Source organism: Eptesicus fuscus, chromosome 12, assembly GCF_027574615.1.
Source record: "Eptesicus fuscus isolate TK198812 chromosome 12, DD_ASM_mEF_20220401, whole genome shotgun sequence".
NCBI classification, from domain to species: domain Eukaryota; kingdom Metazoa; phylum Chordata; class Mammalia; order Chiroptera; family Vespertilionidae; genus Eptesicus; species Eptesicus fuscus.
In genome coordinates, this window is record NC_072484.1 from 61,981,771 (window position 1) to 62,005,074 (window position 23,304).

At 43.6% G+C, this 23,304-nt stretch overlaps 1 pseudogene; it reads left to right on the forward strand.

The window, feature by feature from the left end:
- The first annotated feature begins 1,491 nt into the window (after positions 1-1,491).
- LOC103304507 (mitotic spindle assembly checkpoint protein MAD2A-like) overlaps positions 1,492-23,304 on the forward strand; it is a 32,953-nt pseudogene continuing 11,140 nt past the window's right edge.

The window sequence follows — 23,304 nt, forward strand, 5'->3', positions numbered from 1 at the left end:
CCAAGTTACCAACATGGCCCTATGAATGGTTGTTTCCCCTGACAATGATGAGGGTCCTAGAGGAAGAGCATGATTAGGAGTGGGAAGAGAGGAATACAAGCTTTACTTGGAATACGTTATTTATTTGTGGAGCTCAGGGAAGCAGTCCTGGCTGGGGATTATTTATCGATAGTAAAAACATGAGTAGCTAGGGTTTTACAGCGAAGTCATGTAAAGTGAGAAAAGTTGCCAAGCACGGCCAACTGAAATGAAAGTCTGGGTGAGAACATCTAGGGGCACACAAGACAGACCAAGGAGGAACTGGCAAAGGGCTAGGAGAGAGCCAGGAGAGAGGGTGCCACATAGGCCAAGGGATGAAAGAGTTTATGAAATCAAGAGGTCATTCCAAGAGCCAGCCATAGCATGCCCAGGAAGGAAATGATGGAAGAAAGTGGGACGAGGAAGAGAGAGGTTACAGTGAGTTAATGGTGATAACATGACGAGTAAGCAGAGAGAGTCTTTCAAGGAACTTGGCTATGAAGAGTAGGGAGTGGAGAGGGAGAGCATAGGGGAGAGGATGAGGGTGTCAAGATGGCTTGTAAACTGAGAGATTGTGTTTATAGATGGTGGGAAAGGAACCTACTTGAATGAAAGGATTGAAACTTCACAAAAATAAAAAATGCAGGGGGAGATGGGTCGACACATAGAGCAATTTCTGAGGAAGCTTGAAGGGAGAGTTATCAAGGACATGAGGAGGGATTACTTGGCCTGGGGGAAGGAGAGGACTTCCTTGGGGACTTTGGGATAGACAGTGGTGGTGATCCCCAAGGGAGAAACTCTAGTTTTCTGTTCCCCACTCTATCCTCAGTGCCTAGAAAATCTCTTAACATAAGTAAGCCTGTGAATGAACACTCGCTGAGTGGTGACCAGAGCTGGCCTCTGACTTGAGTTAGAAAGTATCAGAAGGTGGGAGGGAGTGACTATGAGCTATGAGGAGATGTAGGGTTTTATTGTTTGTCTACATACAGTTTTGCTCTTCACGCAGAGATTCTCCGAGCCAGTCCGGATGCGTCCATCTCCACTTTCTTTAAAGGCAGTGCCCTACACAGCAGAGCAAATGTGTCTTGATGAATCTGTGGCAACAAAATCAGGTGCCAGTGAGCTCAACTTCATGAAGACTTGTTCTGAGGATAATTGTGGGGCCCTGGGTGACACATTCCCCTTGATAATTGGAAAAGGAAGATCTATGATTGATTTAGAGTAGTTATAGGGAAAAATACCCTATCTGGGCTCTCAGGTCTACCCTATGTGATCCTTCCTCCCCTATTCTTTTATAAATAAAGGGCAAGATATGATTTAGATAATTTATTTACGCAGAAGCAATGTTACTCAAGTTCTAGAACATGCCCCTTTCCTGACAACATGGACCATTCTCATGGTCTCACCAACGTGATTGTAGTCCCCTGTATTGTCAATGTGTGACTGCTTTTTCTCGGGAGTCTCTGCGCTGTGATGGCGCACTGTGTAAGCATGCCAGATTCATTACCCACAGTGCAAACACAGCTTACCTACCTGTGTAATTGATCCACCTCACCCTCAGGAGAGCAAGGCAATTTGTGGGCAACAGGATGTTGGAAGAAAGGCAGAGGACATTGTCAGCCGGGTTCCGTCTCCAAGATTGGCTGCGACAGCCCCATTCCTGGTTGAATAGTCTTCTAACCTAGATACCCACTTGTCTTTCTCACTTGTGAGTCTGTATTTTGTTTGTTTAGTCAGGTGTTCATGAAATGTAACAACTTGGTATGATCTCATTAAAGCCCTAGTGGTGAGCGCCAAGTGCTAGAGCCAGCCTGGAAAGGAAATGGGGAGCTGCCACTTGGCGTAGGGGCGGCAGCTTCAGCAGGAAGCAGCAAATGGTCTGACTGGTGTGTACCATTGTTAGGCTGGATAACAATGTTACGTCTTCCTGTTCAAAGTGGAGAATCACAGAAGGATTCAAAGCAGTGTAAGGACATGAGTCAATCTGCATTAGGGAGATTCTGGTGGAGATAAGAAGCTCAAAGCCAGTGCAGGATGCTGGTGTTTGTGGAAAGAATAAACTTCTCTTGAAAGAAGCTGTGTGGGAGCATGCTGCTGATTTTCCCGTAACTGCTCTTCACTTCTTCCAGGTTTCTAGACTTTCCAGCCAGCGCCAGGAGTGCATTTTGCAATCTCCCTTGAAGGTAGGTGAAGCCAGCAGAATAAATTCTAGCCAACAGAATTTAAGCAGAAGAGCTGTGGGTGTTTTCTTCAGAGACAACTGGTACATGCCCTTCACTGCTTTTTCCATGCCCTTGTCGGGGAGGAGAAGTAATTTTCTTTCTATCCTTCTAAGTTCTTTTGGCTGGGCTAATAAATGGATAGGAGACAGATTAACAAGAAAAAACACACCAATTTATTATGTATGCATATACAGGAATACCATAAGACTATGGGAGCTGAGGACACATTGAGCAGTTAAGGTTTATATGACATTCTAGACTGAGCAGAGGGAGGCAGGGGTCTGGGACTTCAAAGGGAAAGTAGGCAATTCACAGGTAGGTGAGAAAGAGCAAACATGTAGTGAACAGTGCGGGGCCATTCCCTACAATGGGACACAGAGTTCAACACACAGACTCTGCAGGTTCCTCCCTGGATGCTACTCGTATGATGGCACATTATGATGCTCAGGCCATACCTCCCACCTTTAAGCAGGTTTTTCTATCTGAATTCAGGTAAGGGGAAGGGCCGAAGGTTCTTTCTGAGTCTTTTGTTTCTAAAAAGATAACCATCTTAAAATAATCAGTATCCCCAAAAGGCAAAACTCTGCTCTCCCTCACCCTCCTTATTTTTGCCACTTACACTCAGGAAGGCACAATCTTGACAGGTGAGGATTTCCAAAGACACACAGAGCTCTGGAATGCCCACCTCCGGACTGGTGTGAGACATTCGCCTCCCTCTCTTTTGTCACTGATATTTGGGAGTTTTCTATTATTTGCGCCAGACATAATTCCAATGAATAAAAAGACCATTTGGACCAAAGTGGTCCCACCTTCCCTTCTGGAGCAGTTTGGGGAGTTCTCATAACCACGGCTGAAGGGAATAAAAATGTCCCAGAACTTCCACTCCCTTATTGAACCAGCCAGCAGCTCACGGCCTCCACCGCTTCCACCTCCGGCCCCAATCTGGAGCCATCTCAAAGCTGCACACACATCCTTTCAGCCATGGCTGTCTTTTATCATCCCTCTGAATGGCAAAGAAAGACATCCTTCCTAATGAGAAAAAAGATTCCTTCCGTGTCGTGCCATAAAGCTGGCTTTGTGCGTGGCCCTTTGTCACAGCTCCTGAGTCACCTCCATTCCCCGAGGTGATCTGTGCGGTCACAGCAGTGGCACGGCCATCAGAGCACACACCTGTGATCAAAGGAAGGCGGCTTTGGAAAGCCACGTCCACAGTGTGTGTGTGGGCGTCAGTTGCCCAACTCAGCCCAGGGCTTCAGGGACCTGGGGTCATTGGAACCACTGGGCAGCTCCTTCTAGAACAAAGAGGTTACTGAGACCAGCTGGCCAGTGCCTGGCGCCTCGCCACCCACACCTCCACTTCCAATGTCTTCTTTAATTTAAATGGCTTCAGGCAGTCATTCCACGTTCGTTGGCGTAAGGATGGGAAATGAAAAACCTCTTTCAAGAGGTTAGGAGTGTAAGGAAGGGGACATGCCTGACTACAATGCTCATCCCTCTTGCCTCCTTGTCCCCCTTCAGAGGCTGATCCAGGAGGCCCTTGGGTATCTGGTCCCATTTAATCACCTGGGCAGTGGCTAAGCTCCCTAGAGGGGAAAGCAGCCCCTTCTGCTTCTTAGTTAATTTCCCACCATCATTTCCAATAAATGAGTCTTTTCAGCAATGCACTTGTCAGAGAGCAAGGCCCTCCAGGTAGCCCTTCGCTCTGGGGCCAGCTCCTTTGAGACAGCTCAGGGCACTGAGCTCTGCTCTTGCACAAGAAAGATACTGGACCTTCCTCCACCTGCCTCACCGCACTGTCTGCTTCTGTGCAACCCTTCTCTTGAGCTTTGGTATGCTATTACACTGTGAAGAAATGCCCTGAGTTACAAAGAATGCAAAATGTAGTTGGAAATTGAGACTTTAAACAAATGGGCATCGGACCAGTTAAGAGGATATCTGCAGCATTGACGAAGAGGACCCACTCACCGTCACCACTCGAGGTTCCCTTTGAACACGAGACAATGACCACAGCGGTACTTGTGTGCCAGGTGACTGAGTGCTTGCTCGGTGTTCACTCACTCACCAAGAGGAGGGGAAAAATACAGAACATGTGCCACAAGCATGGGTAAGGCTTTAGTGACAATGGGCAGTGTGGGCCTTGGAGGTAGCTGCTGGCATTTGATACTGTACTCCACCTTTTAGAGCTGTATGACCTCAGGTCCAAGTTATTCTACCTCTCTCTACCCCCCTTTCATCACCTGCAGAATGGGGAGGATAATCCCATCTGCCTTCTGGGTTTCTCTTACTGAAGATAAAACGCGTTATCTCTGTCGGTGCCTACACAGCTGGGGAAGCCCCAGGTGCAGGCATGTCTGCCTTTTCACAGCCAGGTGAGGTTCTTTCACTGTGACTTTGGAGGCTGCAAGTTGGGCCCTGTGTCTCCAACGCTGGGAGTAAATCATGTACACTTTGCTGTGCAGTGAACTGAGTAGAGCTCCTGCTGGCTTGATTCTCAATTAGTTTCTGATCTTCTGCTTATGGTGACATTAGCCAAAGCCCCAGCTCTGATTTTGATCCTGGCATCTGATCTAGAAGATTAGTTCACATGCGAAGTCTCCCCTGGACCCTGCAGGCCCTGGTCCTGTCTTTGTGCCTTGGTTTTCTTATTTCCTTGGCTCAGAACACCTTTGTCTATTCTTCCCAATCCACCCATGGCCTCTGTGCAGGCATCGATGTTGTTCTTCTGTTCCAGCCAGTGATGGCCTCAGAATATCTACAGTAATCAGAACAGATGGTACACACATACACACACTCACATGCATTTACACACACATGTCATGTATATACATGAAAGACTTTCAGGAACATACAACTTTATATCATACCTCTCCAATAAACCTGGAAGCAACTTGAGATCAAGGCCATTTCTCTGACATCAGTCGACATTCATGATATGGCTCAACATACTTCTTATGAATATTTCCTCTTATTTCAAGGAGAAGACCTTTCCCTCCTGTAGAAAACAAAATATATCAGATAAGGGTGAAGTAAAAATAGAACTTTTGAAATCTCCTATTTAAAAATAGTAAACTGTTTTCAATAACACACACTGGCTTATAAAACCTTGTTATTGAATGAGGTGATTTTCCAAATATTCCACCCAATGGTAATCTGGAATTTGAACTTCAGTATTGAATCCAATGGAGCTGTGCTTTCAGAAGAAGGAATTTGACTCCTTTGGGTGTGGGGGCTGAGAATGCTGTTGAAAGTGAATACCACTTGAATTTTTAAGAGAGGACACCACACCTGCTGGAGTGGCCTGAAGTATGCAAGAGATGGAGTAGGGAGGGGGTTCCTGTGATGTTTGTGTGCTAGGCAGTGGCTGTGAGTGCCAAAGAAAGGGAATCTGGACCGGCTGGAGAGCATGTCCCTGCACTGTCAGAGCTCAACCACATGTCGCCATGGGAGCTCTGCAGCATCGCCTCCCCCTTTCTGGAGTCGCTCGGTTGTCCTGGGTTCGAACTGTGGTTTATAAACCACACAGCTCTTTCTTTTTATACTTGCACCACAGAGTTTGGGGTTTGGAGTTGTTTTCTCTCGTTTGTTCAGAGAACACTCCCGCGTCTGTTTTACTAACAACGAAGTAGTGGACAGAGCACTGAAACAAGAGTGCTAGAAACAACTTCTGCTGCTGTGTGACCCTGGGCAGATGGGTCAGCCTCTCTGGGCTTCAGTTTTTCTCTCTGTAAAATGAGAAGATTAAATTTTAATAGTAGTTTTTAAAAAACTTCCCCCCCCCCCCAATCAATGGAATTCTTTTTAAAGTAGAAGCAGTAATATAAAGCCTTTATGTATATAGCAAACCTAGACAAGGCTGCTGGAATTGTGGGCTGTCCTTAGGGTTCAATTTGTTTGACTCCCTTTACCTCTGAGATGGCCCATGAGGTACCCAAAGGTTCATGGAGTTTGAGAATCTGTGAACTAGCTCATAATTATATCTGTGTAGTGCTCAGGTTTGTGTCATGTCCTCTGGTGTTCATGGTAACCCGGAGTGGTTGGTAGCCAGCCCACTTTTTTGGCACCCTTGTCAAAAACCAATTGATTTGCTTATTCTGGACATTTCATATGAATAGAATTATACAACATTGACTTTTTGTATCTGGCTTCTTTCACTTAGCATATAATGTTTTTAAGGTTTATCCATGTTGCAGCATTTATCAGTATTTTATTCCTTTTTATGGCTGGATAATATTTCATTGAATAGATCTACCATATTTTGTTTCTCAACTCATCAATTGATGGACTTATGGTTGTTTCCACATTTTGAATATTAGGAATAATGCTGCTATAAATTCTTATGTACAAGTTTTTGTGTGGACAATATTTTCAATTCTCTTGATTCCAGACTGTGAGTATAAGTGTGGAATCAATGGATCATATCATAATTTTATAGTTAACATTTTGAGAAACTTTCAAACAGTTTCAAAGGTGGCTGCTTTATTTTAAAATCCAGTCAGCAGTGTATAATGGTTTTAATTTTTACAAATCTTCGCTGATGTTTATTATTTTTATTTTATTTTAGCTGTCATAATGGGTGTGAAATGGTATCGCATTGTGGTTTTCACTTGCATTTTCTTAAGGACTCATGATTCTAAACATTTTTTCATGTGCTTATTGGCCACTTATACATCTTTTAGATGATGTGTAGAGAAATGTATGTTCAGATTGTTTTTGAACCCATTTTTAATGGATTATTTGTCTTTTTGTTTTTGCATTATAAGAGTTATTTATATATTTTGAATAATAGACCCTTATGATATATATGATTTGCAAATATTTTCTTCCATTCTTTAGACTGGCTTTTTGCTTTCTGGATTGGGTCTTTTGAAGCACAAATGTTTTTAACTTTGATAAAATTTAATTTAATTCCTCTTTTATTGTGCTTTTGGTGTTATGGTTGAGAAACCATTGTGTAATTGAAAGACAATAAAATTTACTTCTGTTTTCTTCTAAGAGTTTTATAGCTTAGCTTTAAAGTTAAAGTCTACCATCCAGTTTGAGTTAATTTTGGTCATGGTATAAGGTAGGGGTCCAACTTTATTCTTTTGCATGTGGCTATCCAGTTGTCCCCACACCAAGTGTTGTAAAGATGATTTCATCCCCATTGAATTGTCTTGACACCCTTGTCAAAAACCAATTGACTGTAAATGTAAAGATATATTTCTAAACAGTCAAATCTATTACACTGATGCATGTGTCTATCATTTAACCAATATCACAAGTCTTGATTACTGTCATGTTGAAATAAGTTTTGAAATCAGGAAGTATGAGTCCTTCAAACCCCACCCCCCCAAAGTTATCTTGGCTATTCCAGGTGCTTTTATTTTCATATAAATTTTAGGATTAGTTTGTCAAATTCTCAAAAAAAAAAAAAAAAAGACAACTGGTATTTTGATAAAGGTTGTGTTGAATTTGTAGTTCACTTTGATGAGTTCTGCCATATTAACAATATTAATAGTTCCAATTCATGAACATGGAATGTAATTCTACTTATTTAAATATTCCTTAATTTCTTTCTGTATTGTTTTGCACTTTTATGTGTACAAATATTACACTTCTTTTATTATACTTATTTTAACTGTTTTAGCCTGCCTTCTTAAATAGCTTCCCTGGTTCTCAGGCATTCCTTTAGTGTCTAGTGCTAGATGTTAAACCCAGGCACTGTTTTATGTCTTTATTTAAGTAGCTTTGTGGCTTCTAACCTTTAATACCTTCCTTTATATTTAAGCAGGACTTTTTCAAAGTCCATGATTCTCCTTGTCCCATAGTCAATGTAAGTGAAAGAGGAACTGCCACTGTGACATGTAATTGAAATGCCGAAAGTAGACTTATTATAGGTCAGCCTGTCATTGTACAAGGCCGGCAGCTTAACTTAGTGGACATGATGACAAGCTGGAAGCAGAGTTATAAAGTTCAGACCTTACTTGACTGCAGCCTTGTTGGTTGACATATTTCTTTATATGATAATCCATTTACCAAAACTGTATTTCTGAGAAATAAAGGTAAGACCTAACTGCACCAAAATTTAACAAAAATACAATCACATGTCAGAGAATTGCACTAATATGTATCTGAAATTTCCTCTTATGGCATTTGAAAATTATCCTAGCTGTGGGAATAAATGCACCCTCCTTATTAATTTATGTGCCACCTATTCATTCAATGCATTCTTAATGAGCACCTTCTATTTATTAGTCCTCTGTACCAGGTACTGAGAAGCATGCAAAGATGACTGAGTGTTTTTTTTCTCAAGGTGTATAATTTCCAATAAAAGAAAAAGACATGTATGCAAAACTGTAATATGAAATAAAACAATAGATATAATACAACTTGAGGGCAAAAGAGTGAGAGGCATTTAAACTGCATCTTGAAGAATGAATTGAATTTAAACAAACAGAGCCGAGGTTAGGAGTGGAGAAGTACACCTTCAACAGAAGTAAAGAAAGAGGAGTGAGATGATAATGTGCACTGAGAAGATATCCGAGTAGCCCAGGATGAGGCAGATGAGACAGAAAACATCCTCAGAGCAAGTTCACTCAGATACACACTGATCCCAGGATCTCTGTATGGTCAATATCATCTCTTCCAAAGCGACTTATAGTTGAAGTGTTGAATCTAAGTAATCAAAGACATCTCCCAGAAATACTACCACATAATCTAACTAGTAGATGGATTATTTTTCTGCTGAAGGTATTAAATTATATTGCTCCCTATTAAAGTTATGCATTTCCCAGCCTCCCGCAGAGCTAGCTGTAACTATATGACTAAGATTTGGACAATGCTCTATAGCAGAAGGTATTATGTAGGACTTCTAGAAGTCTTTTTTAAAAGGAGGTATTAGGTTTTTTATTTGTTTGTTTTTGCTGTTTCCTCCATTGTATTGCCTAGAATATAAATATTGCAGCTTGAGCTCCAGCAGCCATCATATGCCTTTAGGATGAAGGTCATGCCATACAGTGGGTGATGTGGAGATTGGCAAGGATCTGAGCTGCAAATGACTTGTGGAGCCCTGGGCTACCTTCCTTTTCTGTATGTGCATAACATTTCTGTACTTTAATCCATTTTTAAATAATTCCTTGGGCACATAAAAATTGCCTCCTCTAAATTTGGATTGAAATATGCTATTAAAAATTACAATCAACCATAATCTTTTGAGGAAGCAATTGTATATATGTATGAGGGGTATATATGGGTATGTTTGGCTGAATATCTCTTGTAAAAATGGGATAAAAAGCAAGATAATATTTTCATGCAAAAGCATTTAAAAATATTCTCCATGCAGTTAAATTCTAACTGCGGAACCCAGCAGACTCATAATAAACTTTATATGAACAGACACTATATTTTCTGTCTATAAAAATCAAACATAAGGCACAAATCACACCAACGTCAAAAGTATTGCCGAGTTTAGATCATTTTCTGAGGATAATTGACCTGGAGGAGTTCAGACATAGTGAGATAACCAGGTTGCCACCTTGAAATCAATTAATGTTATGCTGTGGTCAGTGCCATTGGTATCAGGTTCTGTGGTTGATTTGCTGGGTGACTAAGATGATTTAATGACAACAATGACATAGCTCAAAGAACATACCTCTCTCCACTTTTTTCCTGTCAATGCGTTTTTTCTTCCTTACATTATAAAAGCAGTGAACCTACAGCCAAAGATAAAACCTTAGCCCTACATCAAAATGTTGGCAATGCATGCACAATCATATGTTTTAAGTTAAATATTTGAGTTAAACAAATATATGTATCATTTTTTTATGACTTCTCCCTTCTAACTGACTTTTGATTAACAAAATATCAGTTGCAATTAGATAGATGGGTGGTTTTTATAAGACACCACCTCTCATGCATACTTAAGCCTGTGGGTGGATCTGTTGGTGCCCTGATGGTCACACCCCTCAGTGCCCCCTCCAGCTACCACTGTGTCTTTGGTCCTGCTTCCATAAGCAGATAGGATTGGTCCTCTTGAGGAGCAGGGAGGGGTGTCTGTGCTCCTGCTAACACAAGAGAGCAGTGGGAGAGGGGCGCTGGAAACACAAACTAACAGCAGTTATTGCTACTGTGGCAGCCAGCTCAACCAGGACTGGAGAAAGGCTTGTTAGAGACCCTAGGTAGCAGTGAGAACAGGCAGAGCTGCAGGCATTGCTGATGGATCAGATGTGGAGTGTGGAAATGAACAGCAAAGCTAAGAGTTTGGCCTCAAAAACCATTTATTGAGCAACTACCTACAAACATCACATCCACATATCAGTATAGAAGCACCATTAAAAATGTACATGGAGCCAGCTGCGGTGGCTCAGTGGTTGAGTGTTGAACTATGAACCGGAGATCATGTTTTGATTCTGGTCAGGGCATATGTCCAGGTTGTGGGGTCAATCCCCATTGTGGGGCATGCAGGAGGCAGCCAATCAATGATTCTCATCATTGATGTTTTTATCTCTTTCTCCCTCTCCGTTCCTCTCTGAAATCAATAAAAATATATTTTAAAAAATATACATGGAGATGCCAAAACCGGTTTGGCTCAGTGGATAGAGTGTTGGCCTGCGGACTGAAAGGTCCCAGGTTTGATTCCGGTCAAGGGCATGTACCTTGGTTGCGGGCACATCCCCAGTAGGGGGTGTGCAGGAGGCAGCTGATCGATGTTTCTCTCTCATCAATGTTTCTAACTCTCTATCCCTCTCCCTTCCTCTCTGTAAAAAATCAATTAAATATATTTAAAAAATATACATGGAGAAATGCAAACCCAGAGAGATGGAATATTATATCAATAATGTATCCAAGATTACAAATATGGCTGGTTCAGGATTAGGTCAACTTTTCTGTATTATATTTTTCTTAAAATCTATTGAAAAGATTTATTGCTTCTCAACTTTAAAAAACCTTTAATTTTTTTTTTTGTTAAAAGCTAATTTGATGAAAATTTGTTCATACCTAATTTTTCCTAATTTTTATGTCCTCGTGATCTACTAACTTGTGGGTCATCTAGGCCTGATGGTTTTGGCAAACTTACAAAAGGTAATCATTCAGTACAGTTAAAATAATATTGGCCAAACAAAACTTGTTGGCCCTGTTGCAAATGAGCTGTGTGGTTTTGGCAAGTATCTTCCACTTTGTGGGCCTCAGTCTATTTATCTGTAAAATGGGAGGTTAAAGTTCGATGATGTGAAAAGCTACTAAGTTTAAGCGTTCCTCGGAATCAACTTGTGTTTTGCCATAAGGCCCACACCCACCACCCAATTTCAACATGCATTTGTCACCAGTACTTCCTATACAGTGGACCAGATCTGGAAGGGTTGTTTTCATTGCCCTTGTATGGAAAGCCAGGCCAGGCTCAGGCTGTAAAAATACTTTCTCCATGACCATGTACAATACTGGAATTCATATTTTCTGGCTTTAATAAGTATTGGCTTTATTCATTTTGGTTTAAATTATTCTCAATTTTTCCAAGAATGTTTAGTGTGCATTAGCAGAAGAAAATACTTATTATTTTCACCCTAAAAATCCCAGTCTTTTAGCTGGAAGCAAGGCTTTGTCAGCCACATTCAAAATCTTAAAAAATAAACTCTAATGGAAATCATATAATCTTAAGGAGACAATGGACTGTCAAAAATATTTTAACAGTTAGTGGAGAAAATTGGCAAGTTAAGCTACAATGTATGCTTATGGGGAAAACCAGCTGCTGTACCTGGGTGTCAGAAATAAAGAAAATACTAAAAAATTAAAAGCCCACACCACTTCTAAAGTGTGTATCTTTCATAGAAATATTCACTTAGAATATTTCAGAGTCTATTCATCTGCGTTGGCTGTTCCTTTGATCACTTCATGTTTACATTTAAGATGGTCATGCCAGTCACCTCATTTACTTTCCCAACTTCCTATCAAATTACTTATAGCATTACACAAAGAAAAGCAAAAATCTCAATAGCGCTAGAAAGTAGGGCTATTTGCCAACATTAGAGAACTTCACCTATCCCATCTGTTGATTGTCTGGATAGATTTGTCCTCAATCAAGATGGGGAAAAATAAGATCAATGAAATACTTATAACCACACAGGAAGAGCTCATTATATTTAAAAGGCAAGGTAAAGGCATATCAGGATAATCATTTTACTGAGATTAAAGTTTTAGAAAACATCTGATCATGTTCTCAATAAATCTCAACAAAACATGAACTTTATGAAGAAAGAGATAAAGGCCAATATGCAGGCCGAGATGAAAAGCACGCTAGCACTGGTAACTAAATAGGGGATGGCAAAACTTTAAAAAGAAACTCAAAAGGCTCAAGTTCAAGGTGAAGCCTTTCCTTTCAGTCAAAATTCTATGTCAATAGTGAGATTGGATAAGAACAGAATAAATCCATAGTAGGATTGCAAAACAAATACAGTGCCACTTGCAGAATTTTTTTTAGGATGTTTTGAGGACAAAGAGGTTGGACTGATGGAGAAACCAAACTCTGCCTCAACATCAGCCTTTACCTCAGGAGAGAGAAGGACCGTGAAGACACCTGTGACGTTGCAGGCTGAGAGAAAGTTGTTGTCCGTGGGAGAACTGCAGCTCGGAGGACGACTCTGATGAATAAGAACTTCAGCCTGGCTGGCATGGCTCAGTGGTTGAGCATTGACCCATGAACCAGTCAGGGTTCGATTCCCGGGCAAGGCACATGCTTGTTGCCCAGTGTGGGGTGTGCAGGTGGCAGCCAATCAATGATTCTCTCTCATCATTGATGTTTCTATCTCTCTCTCCCTCTCTGATTTCTGGAACCTACTTCTTTTACAGCTTCTATCATGTTTAATAGGATGCCTTTAAGTGTCTCTTTCCTCTCCTAAACTGGGAGTTCCTCCAGGTCCATGGCCATGTATTTATCATCTATTCCTACCATAAGTAGGCACCAGATACTCAGCCAGTGCTCAATAAATGTCTGATGCATACCAAATGGCTAGCTGTACAACATACAGTATATCAGTTATAGTTTTGAAAGGTTTCTGGTGTCAGTTTCTGTAGTCTCACGCCAAGAGAAGACGACTTTGATGAGGCAGCTTTATGGGATAGTCGCATCAAGTACCAGTGATCCAGGGATTAGAAGACACCTGATTAGGAAGAGAAACCTCACTGGCAATCCCAGGCACCGCATGAGGAGTCGTATGGAAGGAAGCTCCTCCCTTTCCGTGTCCCAGTGAAGGAATCAGAAAGCAAATCATAGGCATTATCCAGGGGGATGACAAGTTCAACCAGGAAAAGGGAATATTTAAAGGGCATCATGCTAGCTATTTTTAGATGTTTGAATGGCAACCACGTAAGTGAGAGGGTAGGTTTGTTCTAGGTTGCTCCATCTCGTAGAACAAGGACTAATGGTGATGAAGATTTGGGTGTTATGTCAGGAATAACTATTGGAAAACTGTTTTACAGTGAGGAGCGTGCTGCTCATGCACACCGTTCTGCCCATGACCAGGAGGGGCCTTGCGCATGTCAGATGCCCATCTTTCAGGGCACTGGAGAGGTCACCCCACTGACAGAGCCAGGTAGACCAGACATGCTTTTTCCCCTTCTAGCTTTGGGATTTTGGGTTCGACAATTTGGGAGAAGAGAAACTCTGAGCAAAGATAACCAATGTAAGAAAATTTTCTTTGGGAATTTCGCTATCCACAAATGATATTAAATCCCTGCCCTCTAGTTTTAAACTTGCTTTGTTGCTCAAGATAGAAACAATCTGTGAAAAAGACTTTTTTCATAACATGAGCTTTCCATTTCTTAAGCTTGTTTGAGCCCTGACCCCCAATCCATGAGATGGCTCATCATTGTAACTCTTCTTATTACTTTGGTGGAGGGTCAGAATTAGTAATAGGAGAGCAGCCCTTTTTGGCCCATTTTCAATTATCAGAAGATTTAACAGGCTTTGGGGGAAGGGAGCCTGCTCGTCTTTGCTGCCCTGCGACCCCTGAGTTAGTCTCTTTTATCTCTTTCTGGATGCCCCACATCCCAGCATGCCACACGGCACTGGCTAAACAAACCCGTAAATCTAGCTTTTGTGTCCTGCTAATCCTTTTATTTCCTAAATCTGATTTAATCCCAAAGGCTTTCTTTCATCTCTTTAACTGTCCACAGGGTCACCCTCGCATCCTATCCGCAGTCCTTGCGAACCCTGGATAGAGTTGAAAAGCTTCCCAGCGTCTCCCTGATTCTCATTAGATTCCAGGGAACCCAGTGACACCTGCTAAGTGGCACGTTGGGGAAAAGCCCTGCCCTATGGCGCCTGCCACAATCAGTGAATGTTCTGAGCATTGCCCAGCCTGCCAATGGACAGCCACTGTCCCCTGAGATGGTCCGGGGTTACCGAAGGAGAAGGAAGGGCTGCATTTCTGACCTCGGAAACCTGGGACCACAGGCCAATGACAAAATTAAACTGGGCTCAAAGGAAAACAAAATGGCCAGTTCATGTCAAATGAATGTTATTTTTATCTATAGATGAGCTTTGGGTTTGAGGAAAAAGAATGGCAATTAATGTCACTGGGTAAAGGGAGCCAACAGGCAAATACATACTAGTATATGTAACCATGTATCCATATAAAACAAGCATTTCCAGTTCAGCTCCTTCTAGATGCTCATTTGTAAAAGGGATGTGATAGAATAATTAAAATGGTAGTCATCACATTTACACTTTGATACTTCTTAGTATCAAAGTGCTTTTGCCGACTTAATTTTCCAGTTTTGCTCCCTTGTGCATGGCCCCAGCCTTCCCAGGAGTGATCTCCCGTGCTCTTTCCTGTTAGAGAGCAGCACTCAGCATCACCGGTCTGTTCATGTGTTGTCTGAGCCACTCATTCTGCTTTCATGAGAGCAGCTGAACATCTGTGAATTGACGTTAGGCGTGTTGAGAGCCTCACCTCACGTTAACTTAGGTTTGTGCCACCTGACTAAGCTATGGCAGCTCCCAGTGCTGCAAACATGTATGTAACTATAACTCCTGGGCAGAAATGGACACACAAGTGTTAAGGATTTTTTTTAAGGGACTTGGACAATTGCAAACTTCCCCCCAATCCCAACACACATTAATTTGAGCAAATCAACCCTTCTAGTCTGACTAAAAGAAAAGTCGGCTGGGGTATGGGAACCAATTAGCGAGAGGACTCTCTGTCCTTGGGTATCCTCTCTTGTAACTTAACGCTAATCCCTGTACCCTGTGTGCTGGCTCTGTGCCCAAAGGACCCACCCAGTGCTTTCTTTTTGGGCACAACACCACACCAGTGTGCAATCACATGCTCAGAGAAGAAGAATGTGGATGTGCAGAGAGGGCCCGGAGACTCAGCAAGGCTCCCCAGCCCATTACGCAAGTGTCCTCAAAACACCAAAAATAGGCCTGAGACTAAGGACAAAGCATTTCCATTACCAGTGCTCTCCAGTCTTGTGAGCTAGCCCCACAGCTAAATGTGAATGACCCCCTTTGAAGAGAAAACCATTGCTTCGCAGCTCTACGGTTGACTCAGGCCTACTTTGTTACTTACATAGTGTTTCTTACATATAGACAAAGACCAAATTATGTACCGAGTCCTTACATTCTTAAAGCTAAAACTTGGAGGTGGTAAGATTAAGGTTTCTAGTACCAGGCAGAATAGGGGCTCAAAATAAAAGTATGGTTGTAGAGCTATAAGGTTGCATTTGTTGTACTCGAGTTTATATGATTCTGAAAAATGAACCTGTACAATACCGTCAATATGTACATAAACTTTAAAATTCGAAACCATGTCAGGCACAACCCTAGTGGTATGAGTGTCATTTGCTAGGAAATGTTGATTTGATGAAAATGAAAGCATTTTTGTCCATAGAAAAGAAAAACACCCCTGGTGGAAAAAAACACATCTACCGGAATTCTTTGGGTTTCTCAAACTATGAAAATATTCTCAGGCACTATATCCCTCTTCTGTGAGAAATTTTAAGAAGTCTATTTCCATTTCAGGGTTAATCTAGAGAAATCACTTGTATTAGAGTGAGTTTTTGTTTTGCTTTGTTTTTTAATCTTAAGTCTCGACGTGACACGAAAAGGACAAAGCCTTCCAGGAGGAGTGGATGGGAAGAGTTCTGACCCATCTCAGTCAACCTTGAAGAGTCCGGAGAGGCGCCCCCAGGGCTGAGTGTGCTGCCCTCTGTTGCGTCTGCTGGCGCCCACTGGGAGGATGTCCCTGTCACATGCTCAGTCGTCCCAACAAGAGTCTGAAGGGCCATGTCTTCTCCTGCTTTTCCTTGGTCGCCTTGCCCTCACATCCAAGCAGTAACCCAGGCCCCTGGGTCTCTCTCTCCGGGCCTCTTGTATGGAGTTAGTCCCCTCTCCATTCCTGCTCCCGCCTTTCTGCCCGAACTCTCCCAGGCATGCTTGAGGGCACCCGTGCTCCTGCCTCTGCCGAATGGCCCCCCTCCTCCCTCTGAGCACAGGATCCTTTCCCCTTCATCTTCATGTCCTTGCAGAAGGCTGACTCACATCTCCAAACCCCACGATAGCACCGCTTCTGGACTAGCTAGCCAGAAACACCTCGGGCCCTGGAGATCTGCCTACACTGCTGTCTCCCAGGAAACCAGCATCTGCTCCAGAGGGTCACACCCTGCTGACCCCGCCGAGCAGGCGTGTCTTGGGTGCTCTCTACACGTTTGTTGATGGAAGAGCAGATGATGGGGAGAGGGGTGTCTTTCGATGGAATAGGCACAGGACATGAAAGTAAACATTAGAGCGAACACATCAAAGTCATTTCTCTAATTAGGAGTTTTATCATTTCTTCTTCATCCGGGAACATGGCGAGCACATAGCTCCTGCCAGATGCTCTTCCAGGCACTGCTGGCCGGCGATGAACACACCAGAAACAAATCCTGGCCCTTGTGGGCCTTAGACTTTCGTGATGAATAATTAGTTAGACTATGTCAAACGATGAGCAGCCCAGAAGAGGGCTGTGCTGTGGGGAGCAGGGAGCTGGAGGTGCAGGTTAGGGCGGCTGGGAAGGGGGCTCCACGTCATGCCTGGAGGAAGGCAGGGCCGCAGGCCGATCTCGGGGTACGGGTGTCCAGGGAAGCAGCCCATGTGAGATCTCCAGGTGCCGTGCGCCTGTGGTGCTCCTGGAGCAGCAAGTTCCAGGAAAAGGGGCCACTTGTCATTGAAGTGAGGGGGGAAACGCGTGCAAAAATGAACCCATTCAACCTGCTTCTCGGAAGAAGAAACTGTTTGGAAGGGGGCGGGGACGGTGAGAGGAAGACAAGGGAGACACTAACTCTGGGGGTGACCACTGGGGAGCTGCCATTCCCCTTCCTCTTCCCCTCATTACTGGGCAGCTGGCCTCCCCGGGCTCAGGTGACCACATCACTAGGGATTTCGCTGGGGCCTGGCCTCCTCTTCCGACGGGGCTGCCGGCGGGGCCCATCGGCCCGGGCAGCTGCTCAATCGCTGTCTGTGTGCATCCGCGGGGGCCTGGACAAGGGGCCTCAGAGAAGGAGTTGGCCACTAGCCCCGCTGTGGCAAAAAGAATTCGAAGTGGGGGGGAGGGCGGCTTATTTCCAGTAAGAGAAGAAAGTGGCTGAAGAGTGAGTGCACAGAGGGGGCCTGCCCTCCTGGAAGGGCCTGAGTGGGTGAGCGTGTGCCGGGCCCAGGCCGCCTCACCTCTTGCCCTCTGGCAGCACCGCGTGCAGCCGGCCTCCGTGGGGAGAGCACTGAGAGTTGCTTGTCCCAGGGCCCGGGCTCGGGGAGCCTGCGTGGTCATGGCCGGGTCTCGGGCTGACTCTGCATGCATGGCGGGCCCATGATGCACAGGCTGGGGAGCAGATCGGGCCAGTGGGCAGAGAGGACAGGGACCCAGCCATGCCTGGCGCCTGAGATTACCATCCCTCACCCCTGCCCCATGCCTCGTATTGCCCCTGCTCACTCTCTGCCCCCATCCCCTTCCATGGCTCTTTAAGATGCTAACAAATGACAAACATTCAGGATGAAACTCCCCAAGCCCATCTGTCCCCTACAATTTAGTGTCAATGCATTTCACCAAATTCCTTCCTCAGGGCTCCCCTGCATGAGGCAGTGAGGATTTTATAGCATGGAGGAAGAAGAAGGAAAGGAAGCCTCCACGCTAGGGAGGACAGGGGGACCTACGTAAAATGCCTGGAAGGCGCTGTGTGTTTCCCAGGGGTGTGCAAGGCCAGGCTGAGGTCCCAGGCCGACAAGTCAGTGTCCATGACGTCCCCAGACACAGGAGCAGTGTAGGCTTGGGGGGAAGGTGGGGTCACTGCCGGCTCAGGCCTCACTCCATCCCATGAGGAACGAGGGAGCTCCTGCTGCCTCCACTTCCTGATCTGTGAATGGAAGTGCCCAGAGTGCATTTCTCAAAGGGCCACTTTGAGACTCAAAGAGATGATCCCTGCAGAATGCGGAGGCAGGGCGCCAGGGCAGCCCTGAGCGGGCCGGGCCGCACACCAGTAGGAGAGGGCCTGCCATCGGCCAGGCGACCCAGCCCCGGGGGTGGACCCCAGGCTGCAGGCTGGACCTGAGACTATGCAGAGGCGGGTGAGGCTGCTGGGGAAGCCCCGCGGTGGACATCAGCAGGGCTTTCTCATGCCGCCCCCTCAGCTGCCTGCCTGACCTCGGCCTTGGTCATGAGTCCTTCTGACCAGGAGCAGCGACATCTCACTTCCGAAAGAGCAAGGACCCCTTTTAAAACACATCCCTGCAATTCTGAAATATTACGCTTTATGTAGATTAATGTGGAGTAATCTTATCAAAGCTAAGATGCTCTCATCTCTCATGGGTTTGAAAGACATACCAATACACTGTGTTTTGAAAAGAATGAAGGGCTGCTGCTAATTAAATTGTAACATGCCATTGATAGGGAGTTGCACCCTAAATTCAAGAATGTCAAAATATGGGGGAGGGAGTGTACTCAAGAGTTTAAGAAATATGCTGTATCATGTTGGCTAAGTTGGATACCATTTTACGTTACTAGTAATAGTACTGACAGTCATAAAAGTTTTAAAAATGTATAAATCACTTATATGAAAAACATTGCCTCCAATACATTCTTCTGGGAGTGTGAGAACTTCTCCCTCTATTAAGTTTCATCAGCAGCGGTGGGAGTTGCACCATTGCATGGGAACGGGCAGAGTTCCTCCCAGGCTTGGACTGAACGGTCTGGGTGGCGGGGGGACCATGCTATTCAGTCTCAGGCTGGAGGCTTTGCAACTGGAAGGGGCAGTGAAGTCAAGACCATCAAAGGTGAGTCCAGGCTTGGGGCCTGTCAGCACCAGCTGCTGTAGGCTGGGCAGGGGGACCCTATCTGCAGTCACTGGGCAGGTGGCTGAACCCCAGCCCATTTTGTACAACCCCCTTAGCCGCCAGCACCAAACAGCAGCTTGGGAAGATGAGAGACTGATTAACCTCGGGCACGTTTTCAGTCAGTGACCGGAAGTGGAAGACCCCAGCATCCTGCGTGTTTTCCAGACCTTATGCATTTTAGGATATTTACAGAACATACATATACCACACAAGCTCACACACTCATATCTGCACAAATATTTACACACTCTCACACGTGTACTTAACACACATCCCACATAAACACACACACACAATCACACACAAACTCACACTCACCCTCAAGTGCCTGCCTTGACAACCATGACGTCAGAGGATGGGAGACTGTCAGCAAAGGAAGGAGTCATTCTGAAGCCTCTTTGTTTTCCAGAATCAAAGAGAATAAATTATATCTGCTTTGCAGGGAACTTATTTTCTATTGAAAAAAGAAGGAAAACCCTGTTGATAGTCTAAGTTGTTGATGGGTTGTGGAAACTATGAGAACTGGAAAGAACCTTTGGAATTGTACCTCCCTCTGCCCCGCCCCCCCTCCACAAAACACACACCTCTCACTCACAAATTCGCAATCTGAGACTGCCTTTAGATTTCTTGCTCTTGATAAAGAAGCAACTGTCTTTTTCTGGATGCACAAACCTAAAAGCAAGATAGAAGTCACCAAATTCTCGATTCCAGTTCAAGTTATTTTTTCCATTAACCATAACATTACAAGAAACTTACATTGAAATACAAACCATATTTTAAGGAATGTCCATGTTCCCATTTTTCCCTTTAGCAAGCAACTTATGTTTACCTGTTTTCTGCATTTGCACCCGGGAATAAAATGTTTCTCTCCAAGACCAAGCCTGAGACAAGTTAAGTCCTTGAAGCTGTGTTCCTGGTGAGACCTCATCGGTGTGCAGAAAGGCCCCAGAGTGACCCCGGCTGGAGCCGGGCTGGTACACAGGGAGGCCGTCCTGGAAAAGTAAACCTCGAGTAAAAAGCGACTCTGGCCTCAGCACAGCCACGTGTAGGAAAAGCAGGATAAAGTAGGTTTGCGGTCTCATGGTGAGGCCACTAGGTTTTTACACATGTTTATGTTTATCCATGTTGATAAAATCTCAGTCCCTAGGGCCCCCCAAATCTTTGGGGTCTGAGCTTGTGGTGGGGATAGGAGGGAAGGCAGGATTATAGGGCGGGGTCCTGGCTGAGGGACAGGCAGCTTTTCCTGACAGCGGTCTAGAATCTCACCATTGCCAAGTTGCTGTGCCTTCTCCAGAAAAGGAGGGTCCTGTGGGGCAGGTGGGCTGTGGCCATGTGCTCTCCCCCTCTCCGTCTCAATGCCCCGTGTCTCACCTCTGCTTTCATCCTGGATTTCTGAACTTCTGTGTACACTAGACGCACCTGGAGGAGCAGTTCAGGATAAACTCCCAGATGCTGCCTCTGGAGCTTTTGACTCAATACGTCTCACATTTTGAATAAACACCATGCATAATGCCGATGTCATTTGTCTAGTTCCTAAGTTTGAAATATTTCTTACCCTGTAAGGGACTCCTCGAGGGAACAAGAGAAGAAAGTAGAGAAACCGAAATAGTCAACGTTTCTCTTTGTTAGCAAATCTGAAGCGGCAAACTGATATATGTAATCACAGGTCTCAGTTCCTAATGAATTTCCCCTCTATCCACCTCTAGCTAAAGCATCTGTATTACAGTCATCAATCTTTTGTATTATTTACCTATGTGTTTAAAGTGGGCTTCATTCAAGAAAGGATTTTAAAGCCTCTTACAAACTGTATCATATATAAGCTGAAAAAAATGTTTAATAAACGATTTAAAAAACCGTGGATGGCAAAGGCAAAGCTGTTAAACTTGAAAAAAGAAGTGTTATTTATTAAGTAGAAATTTTCAACCTAACTCTAATACTTCATCTCTTCAAAAAGGGAGATCATATGTACCCTTTATAATCACTTCATAACATCATCAGTATGACCTAAATGTTCTATAAACTAAAAACAAAAACACGTTTTGATAGAGAACTAACGTATTATCAGTGCAGAAAGTTGGAAAATAACGATAAGTTTGAATGACTGAAGACAATCAACTTTAGTATTTAGGTGTGCTTCCTTCAATTTGGAGATATATATATGTGAACATGCATATGCATATCCATAGGACACATTGAATATGTCATAGTTGGGGTTATGCTACAATAACTTTTTTCTACTTTATATAAAACTAGAGGCCCAGTGCATGAAATTCTTGCAGGGATAGGGTCCTTAGTGGCTGCTGGCAGGGGCCTCCCTTCCCGTGGTTGGCTGGCTGGCCCCGCCCTCTCTGGTTGAACTCCCGGTGGAGGGGACAATTTGCATATTAGGCTTTTATTATATAGGATGTCCAGAATAGGCACATTTATAGAGAAAGAAAGTAGCCTAGAACTGGAGAGTGGGCAGACGAGGTGAGAGTGGTTGAGAAGTGACCGTTAATGGATAAAAAGTCTCTTGTTAGGGTGATAAAAATGTTCTAAAATTATTGTGATGATTGAGTAACTCTGTAAATGCATTAAAAACCATTGAGTTGTGCACTTTAATTGGGTGAACTTTATGGTGTGTGAATTATATATCAATAAAGCTGTTAAAAATATTTCAGTTAGCTACATACCAAGATTTCACAAAATAAATTCCATATTTTCTTTGCAATTTTCTTCCATCACCTTATACTAAAATGAATATCAGTTTATGTTAGTTTGTATATAAATTGTGAGCTTGTAAGAGGGATCACTTTGTTCTACTTTGAAAACCTTACAAAGTATTTAAATAAAATTATACTTATATTCTTCTAGGAGAGGGGGCAGCCATATTCTGAATTAACATACATGGTAACAGCAAAAATGGACTCAGTCATTCATCCAATAACCATTGAGGACATGCCACTTGCCATCCCCTCTCTGGCCACTGAGCATCCAGCCTTGAGCAGGAGAGACAAAGTCCCTGCTTCTACCAGCTCACTCTCTCAGGGGCCATAGCACATGGGGTGCACATGCCTGTCCCTCTAGCTTCTCTGCTACCAACCACGAAAGTAATTTGTTAGATAAAATATGAAAGGCCCCTTAAAAAATAAATGTGAGGGGCAGGTATAGATCGATAGAATTTTAAAACTTTAGAGGTCCATAGTAATTTTTATAATTTGATCCTTTTATGGACATGGGAATGGACCCACAGGAGTTCAGTGATTTGATGGAGGAAGTGAGTCTGTAGCAAAATGAAAACTTCTAAAACCACAAACAAATGTATACAATACAGCAAAGAAATCATTTTTCTCTCTTGAGGCATATTTATAAGGCAGATTTTCTGGGAAAGTCCCAATTATAGGTGCTTTTATACTTTTCCAAAGACCATTTTGAATGTATAAGTATATAGATTTATTTTTATTCCTTTGTTAAGGCTTATAAAAAATAAATTCCTAAGTCAAAAGTGGTGTTTCTTTTAAAGCATGTTTTTGATTCTTTTGTCAGGCCATATTTTGGGTTTATAAAATACAGTCACCATAGCCACATTCTTCTCAAAAAGAGTAGGTAGTTGTGGCTTTGGAGTTCCCTGTCCTTTGCACTTGCCAATATCATTAACTTGCTAAACCTGAACTTCTGCTTTACTCAGAATCTTTAATTACTCCCTGCTTCTCTCAACCCCTTCATTATTACAAGCAATTAAATTGC